Genomic DNA, 8,377 nt, shown 5'->3' with positions numbered 1-8,377 from the left:
CTCGAATGGTTCTTGGACAAGAGCGGGGTTGGCGAGTCCCTCAAAACATAGCCAAACCAGAGGTTTTGTGTAGTGAATATATCTTCGCCGTCTCCTATTCGTTCCTCGAGTTCATTCACTCAAGAGGAGAGCAGTGGTCTACTGGATTTTATGGCCCGAACGCGTGTGAGATACGCGATTTGATCTGAACAAGTTCTTAGGTATCGATCTTGACACCTTTGAACGGACTTCCCTTTAGCTGCAGCTACAAACAACTCCTTACTTGCTACCAACTCCTTAATGCCCGGACTCGCCCCTTCTTACTGCCGACTTCGCTTTAGCTGAAGCTACAAACTAGGGACTTGGAACTTGCTAGAGAAACTTCAACGAAGCGGCTTCACCCGCCCAAGCAGATAACAAATGGGGACTACTTGCCCTAGCCACTAGGTATTAGGATACCTTTACGGACTCTTCTAAGACACTTGGCTTCCCGGGAGTTGACTCTTGCATTCGGCCGGACGGATAGCGACTAACTCATAGATACGAGATACCATACACTAACTAACAGAGCTCTTAGCTCTAGCTTCCTTAGAGGCTAGCCACCTTCACTTCCTCTTCTAAGAAGACCTTTAGCTTACTCATAGGTGGGGAAGGGAGTTGTTGCTTATGAGTTACTTGCTTTAGGGGCAGCTTCCGCCGAAGAGAAAAACTCGTTACTAGCTTGCCGTTTACAAGTCGTTCAAGACTTATGAGAAACGGTATTCTTTCTTTCTTGAACGATTTCCGGAATATTTATCCCCGTATTCTTTCTTGAGCGACTCCGAAATAGTAGGTCGGATACGGAATCTATTATATTTGGAACGAAGAGATAGAATATAAAAACTACTAATCATTAGTATGAAAATGAGAATGAAAAAAGCAAAAATGAATACCAAATTACTAAAGAGACTACCAAATTACTATGACTAAAGAGACTACCAAATTACTATGAATATCTAGCAAGCGTCTAGACTCGTGAGACTCGCCCCCAGACTATGACTAAAGAGACTACCAAATTAATACCCACACCCGCACTCGTAGAAAATCCAAAGAGAAAGTAAGAGCACATGGGGGTTGAGGTTTTAGAGAAGAAGGCAAGAGGGAAGTATCAGAAGATAGAATGCTTGTTAAGCATAAATGAATACAATTATCCAAAACCAATCAAACTAACAAAAATAAGTTATCCTAACCTGAAATTTTGGTGTCAGTCTTGACTTCACAAATCTTTCCCAATCTTCCCTCTAATATTTTTCTCGTGTTTTTTAGGCTTTCAAAAAGCTTTTCAGGTTGGTATTTGTAGGGAGTGATATAGTACCTAGTCAACCGACTCTTGAATTCTTTCCATTTCTCACCAATATCTGAGACAACACCCTTCTTTTCGTCTTCTGTCAAGTTGAATTTGGCCTATAAAAAAAGAATAAGCTATAAAGTTACAATAACCTAAGACTAACTAGACAATTAATAGTACAACTGGAGCTATTTACCTTTATAGTATCCCATAACAAGTCTCTCACTTCATCTCCGACAGCATGCCAATTTTCATAATCAACAATAGAGATTCGGGACTCCGCTAACAAACCCGAAGTAGCTTGCCAAATCCTTTTTCCTCCTTCCCTATCGTTGACCATCTTCATTGTATTGAACATTCAATAGTTCACCCTCTCTCATTTTTGTTATCCTTTTGCATTGAACTGCTCCTTTTCATGTCCTTTCTACACTTGAATCTTGTGTATTGTTAACTTCCATTGGTGTATCAGAAGTCTCGTCAACTCCCATATCTGAATCAGAATCAGAATTCTCTCGTGGATCCATGCTGATTTCCTATATACCGAGTATAGACATGAAGACTTTAACCAATAACAACATATGAAATAAGCTAGGTATCAATAACTTAGACAATATTAATTAAACAATAATAAGACAAATGATCATCCATAACATGAATTAAAGTATTAAGGCAAATATAAATTATCCAAGTTATCCAAGAATCTTAGTCGAATTTAGCAAAGTTGTATTAGATGTAAAATAATTTCAGATAATCTTACCCTTTGACGAATCCAATAAATGAATGTGCGAGTGTGCTCATCTTGATACCATTTGGCTGACTTACGAGGATAAGTAAGCTTTAGGTGTTCCATATGCTTCCTATCAAGTTAAGAAAAAAGCTTGGTCACCATTATCTGTCTAGGTGAAATAAGGAAAAACAAAATCCTATACTAACGTACTCGATATAAGGTTGAACGTCATTAGTATTTGCCAAAACACATTGATGAGCTTGCTCCAAAGTCTTCTCGTCGACTTCAACAACATTCATACCACCAAGAGGCTTTCCCTTAGAAATTGTATTTTCCTTCTCCGTATCATTAGTATCCATGTTTCTAATTGATGGGACTCCCACAGCATTCACTCCAAATAAGTACTCGCTAAGAAACTCAACAGCTTCTTCAAGGATATAATTTTCAGCAATGCATCCTTCTGGACGATTTTGATTCCGCACGTAGCCCTTTAGTATTTTCATGAACCTAATATTCAAAAAGTAACAAAAAAAGAGAAAATACAAACAAACAAACAATCAAATTGATGAAGTTTTACTGAATTATTGAAAGTAGTTAATTCAATTTTCTATGTACTTGCCTCTCAAATGGATACATCTAACGAAAGAATACTGGCCCACAAAGCTCAACCTCCCTTATAAGATGAACAGATAGATGCACCATGACGTCAAAGAATGATGGTGGAAAGTACATTTCCAGTAGACATAAAGTGAGGACCAAATTGTCTTGAATTTCCTTTAATTTGGACACATCAACTACTTTGGTGCAAAGAGAGTTGAAAAAGAAACACAACCGAGTGATGGTATACCTCACGTGCTTTGGCAACACTGATCGTATTGCCACAGGAAGAAGTTGCTGCATCAATATGTGACAGTCATGAGACTTGAGACCATACACTTTTAGATCTTGCATCGACACGCGGTGTCTAAAATGTGAAGAATATCCATCTAGCACTTTGAGTTCACGCAAAGTGTTGCAAACTGTTACTTTCTCAGCTCTAGATAACGTATGACATGTTGGTGGAAGATAAGTCCTATTTCCCCTTTTCTCTGGTGCTAGTTCCTTCCTCATGTCCATTTCTAAGAGGTCTAGGCGACTTTTGAGGTCATCTTTTGTCTTATACTTAATGTTAAGTAGTGTGCCGATGATGCTATCACAAATATTTTTCTCAATATGCATGACATCCAAGTTGTGTTGCACAAGCAAGAATTCCCAATATTCAAGCTAAAAAAATATGGATCTCTTCTTCCAATATTTACCACTTTCATTCTCATCAGAAGTGCTAGGTTGCTTCTCTCGTGTTTGTGACTCTTCATTGGATGCCTTTGACTTCTTTCTTGATGTTTTTGGCTTTGGAATCACCAGCTTTGGTTTCCCCCATCTAACTTTCATCCCTTTGAGTTTCTCTGAAATCACCTCTCCAGTTAACGGGTCTGGATGTGATCTTAACTCTTGCTGACCATTAAATGCCTTCCTTTGCCTTTGGTAACGATGATTTTTTGGAAGGAACTTTCTATGGGACTGATATATGTTTTTATTCGAGTGTTTCAATCTTGTAGAATCAGTTTTCTCACCACATATTGGACAAGCAAGATATCCCTTGACACTACACCCAGCTAAATTTCCAAGAGCAGGAAAATCATTGATCGTCCATAGTAGAACAACCCTTAATGTAAAAGATTCTTGCTTGTAGGCATCATAAACCTCCACACCAGGATTCCAAAGAGCCTGTAAATCTTCAATTAAAGGTTTAAGGTAAACATCAATATCATTACCAGGTTGCCGGGGACCTGATATCAACATTGTCAGCATCAGAAATTTTCTCTTCATACATAACCATGGCGGAAGATTGTAAGTGATCAACATAACCGGCCAGCAACTATGCCTAGAGCTGAGATTACTATGTGGATTGATCCCATCTGTCGAAAGAGCAAGTCACAGATTTCTTGGATCTTCAGCGAACTCTGGCCACCTTTTATCAACCTCTTTCCATGCTGGAGAATCTGATGGATGACGCATTTGACCATCAACTTCTACTCTTCTATCTGCATGCCATACCAAATCCTTTGATGTCTGAGCGGATTGAAACATCTTTGCAAACCTTGGGAGAGGCGGAAAGTACCACAAAACTTTCGCAGGCGCTTTACCCTTCTTTTCCTCGATATCTCGACGTTCCACAAGTTGGACAACTAGTTAAATCTTTGTACTCATCTCCTCTGTAAAGTATGCAATCATTGGGACATGCATGTATTTTTTGAACTTCCATTCCAAACGTGAGACAAAATATTTCTAGCTTTGGTCATGGATTGTGGCACTTCGTTATTATCCGCAACATTTTTCCCAACACCTTCAATAGCTTGGTAAAACTCGGTAATCGACCACCCACTATTGGCTTTCAAGTTGAACAATTCCACAAGGGATGATAACTTTGTATAGCTTTTGCAACCTTTGTACAAAGGTTTCTCAAAGATCTTCAAGCAATTTACAAAGCTTTTTCAGGATTCCCCGTGAAACTCTCATATGCATCATTAACCATTCTAACCGTGTCCCCAAAATCACATGGGGTTTCCATATCAAAGTCTTGACATGGAGGTTCATGCGTGTCGACACTTCAGGACTTTCCACGTGAGGAGGCTTTTCCCCATGCCATATCCACGCTCGTAACTTTTTTCAAAACCAACATGAAACGATGATCCCCGATATCGCCTAAACTCGATGCAAGTGGTTCCCACAATTAAGGCATGGGCATCTTATGAAATTAAGATTGTGCGGGCCCTGCATGCTCTCCAAAGACATTTTATAAAATACTTGACCCCTTCCTCGTATTCATCAGAAAGTCTATCCATAGTCATCCAAGGCTTATCCATACTCAATGTCAGAAATTCAATACACAAGTACTACATACACATGAAAAAAAAAGGTGATTAAGCAAGATAAAATCATGCAATTCATAGATTTTGGCTCAATCTGGTGGTTGAAGCAAATACAAACATACAATATAACCTTGTACTAATCAACCTAAGGTGCCAAAAGTGTAGCGTGGGAATGGATTTAGGCGTATGAATGGGGAAATTCCTACTTTCCTTACATGTGCCCAGCCAGCCACCTAGATACTTGGTAGACTAAAATGAAATAGTTAAGTGTCGCATTAAGATTAGGGTCTTGATACTAGAAATTCCTAGCAATCATAATATTCAGTACCCTAACTTTGCAAAAGAAACACACACACACAATCAACAAATTGAAAGCTAGTAATTTTTTTACCGTTGAGTACGTGTTTATCTATTTGTCACTCAAATCACGATCAGCCAGCGCTTCACGCAATATATCAATCAATAATAAGCAAACTTGCAAAATAATAGTAAAACAACAGGCATATGAGCTTCTAAAATCAGTTTATGTACGAGAACAGTCTCCATCTCTTACTCATTCAGTCAAACTCCTTAAGCCACTAACAAAAACCGTAAAATGAACTGCCAAGCCACTATACAAGCAACTACATGCCATCACTAGGCCAATATATCAATTAACAATAAGCAAACTTGCAAACTAAAAATAAAAATAAAACAACAGGCATAAGTTTCTAAAACCAGTTTATGTACGAAAACAGTCTCCATATCTTATTCTTTTACTCAAACACCTTAAGCCACTAAGAAAAATTGTAACTGCCAGGCCACTATATAGGCAACTACATGCCATCACCAGGCCATTACAAGTTTTACCAGGCTACTAAAAGGCAAGCATTTGGTGAGAGCTAAAACCATGCTAAACCTTTCATTGGACCACATTTTGACGCATCGAGATAGTGCTATGGGATTTCATATAATTTTGGGACCTCACATGGAATTCAATGAAAAATATCCCCAAGCAGTTCAGTGAATCATAATTTGAGGAATGCAAACACCTGATCAATGCACCTACTATATTGGGGGAAGAAAAGCACTGAAGACACGGCAGACAATGTGATATAAAATCTATTCGACTGATTTGCTTAAATCCTTCTGGAGTTCTGACAAACAGTAACGATTTTCTTAAGGTGATTCAATTGAAAGTACTAGCCTACTAGGAATAACTTAGTGATTCTAATGGCTGAGTATATTTACATTCCCCCCACCCCACCTCTTTTACAAGTTTAGTATCAACCAAAGGATTTTTTGGTTAGCAAGATCCCCTAACTGTACAAGTTTTATCAGGCTTTGGTAAGAAGGAAAACAATGTCCGCTTTCATCTATCTGCTCAAGACAGTACATGGGCTGATGCATTGTAGACCGATAATGATTTTGGTAGAACCAAATGAGCACAAAGGTGGAAAATAGACATAAAAAATGGACCAAGCCATCAGTTCATCTACATTATATTCACAAGACTATACGTCCATTTCAAGCCAAGTTACTCCTTCCGTACTTAGGTCTTTGATTGTATTTTGAGTACTTGACCTACTGATGTTGGTAGGCACAACCGTGGAACTGCCCTCAGTAGTAATTTGGTGAGTATAGGTGGTCGCATCAGACATTGTCATTGACTACCAAAAGAATCGCCAGTTTATCATCTTCTTTGCATACCAAGTTACCTACATTCTACAAATGCTTTGAAGCCTTCATCTTTTCAACTAGAAAATTAGCGTAGCATATTGCATCCTGCATATAACCTCAAAACCACTGGGTTTATGTTTCACTTTTCAGTACGTATAGAGACGAAACATTACACATCTACTTAGTTAGATCCAAGTAAGTAGGTAACCACCATTGTACTTATTCTGTTGTACTTGCCATGAAAATTTAGAATGAAGCTCAGGAAGGCAAGACATGGTCTTTAGTCCAACAGTTATTGTTAAGGCTTGTTATTTCGATTTGGGCTACACATTGGCTTTCAGTGAAATCCGAATGCTGTAAATATTTAGGTTACTTGTATGGATATGGGCTGAGCACTAAACTATGGACCTAGTCGAGTCTGTGAGACTGTGAGTACTGGGTAAGTACTAAGTGGAATTCAGCACCTCTAGAAAGCCAATCCCTCGTAACCATGTGAAGGGGATCGTGCCATGGCAGAGTGATCCGCACAAGCCCTCTGGGGATCAGCTATTCAAAGCATCAAAAAAGCTAGGACTACCACAAAAATCCTTTTCTTTGTATGTAGGATTCTTGGCCTCCAATAGAAGGGTCGAATATTGTCAGAAAAGCACATATATTGGAACCATTAAGACCGTTCACTGGAGAAGCGCGGGGTAAGTCACTTAATTTTTTCTCAAGTTTTGTACTGTTATCTGCAAGAAGAATTAAAAATTTCCTATAATAAAAGCATTGTCCTTTGAATTTTTGTTTTGATTTTGTGAAGCCTAGAAAACACTAAAAAACTGGGAAAAGGCATTGCCACATAGACATTCCATCTTGGGGAAATCCTGTACAACACTCCGATCCCGACAGTGGATATCTCTTGACAGTGTCCAAGACAAGTCCATATATGCAGATCGCAAAACAATCTGGCATTATGATATCCACGACTCCATCTAGACTAAATCGCCCCCTACAACCCTTGTCTGATATCAACATGCATTTGTTGGACGCTAGAAATACCCGTGCAAAAAATATAACTAGGAACTTTAAACACACGTCACACAGAAACGTTAAAGGTTAAATGATTCGATATACACGTAACCATATAAGAAATGAAGGTCAAAAAGTATGTATAGGTTCTTATGGACATGATTTTGTTTTTGTTTGTTGTGTTTTTTTTTACAGTACTAGGATTCTGAGACACGATCGAACATACCCCTCTCCCCCTACGATCAAGCTTCTTCTTTGCAACATAAAGAAAATTAAAAATATAAAATAAACATCAACTAAACATGTGAAGAACAATAACGAGGGAAATCTTTTTTTTTTTTAAACATCAAAAGAAAAGATTAAGCAAAGTTAAACCTAAACCACAACAGAACATAATCTATTTACTCTCCGATTTTTTTCAAGTCCCATAACAAGTCTGCAATGTTTACACTAAAATCCCCAAATTTTAGAGTCCAAATTTTGCAAAGAAAAATTGGAAAGAATTTTTTTTGTGAATCCTATCAACACCTACCAATGATATAAAGCAAAAACAATTACTTTACAGCCAAAATTGAATTTAAATAGAGCAAAAAACAATTACCTGATAGCCGGAATTGGAGAGAGCTGTAGAATAAAATCACTACTATTCTGCTGCTTTACTGGCGATAGAAGTTGAAGAAGAAAAGGAAAAAGAGAGACCGATAGAATTTTAGAGAGAGTCTTAGAAGTTTTTAGAGTCTTTGAAGTTGAAAAGAGTAAGTT

At 38.1% G+C, this 8,377-nt stretch overlaps 1 pseudogene; it reads right to left on the bottom strand.

Annotated features, from left to right (window-relative positions):
- Positions 1–1,719: 1,719 nt before the first annotated feature.
- On the bottom strand, positions 1,720–5,860 carry LOC147502445 (uncharacterized; annotated as a pseudogene).
- Positions 5,861–8,377: the final 2,517 nt, after the last annotated feature.

The sequence above is a fragment of the Coptis chinensis genome, chromosome 4, assembly GCF_015680905.1.
Source record: "Coptis chinensis isolate HL-2020 chromosome 4, ASM1568090v1, whole genome shotgun sequence".
NCBI classification, from domain to species: Eukaryota; Viridiplantae; Streptophyta; class Magnoliopsida; order Ranunculales; family Ranunculaceae; genus Coptis; species Coptis chinensis.
The sequence above is the reverse complement of the archived record's forward strand: the minus strand, read 5'-3'. Positions and strand labels throughout refer to the sequence as shown.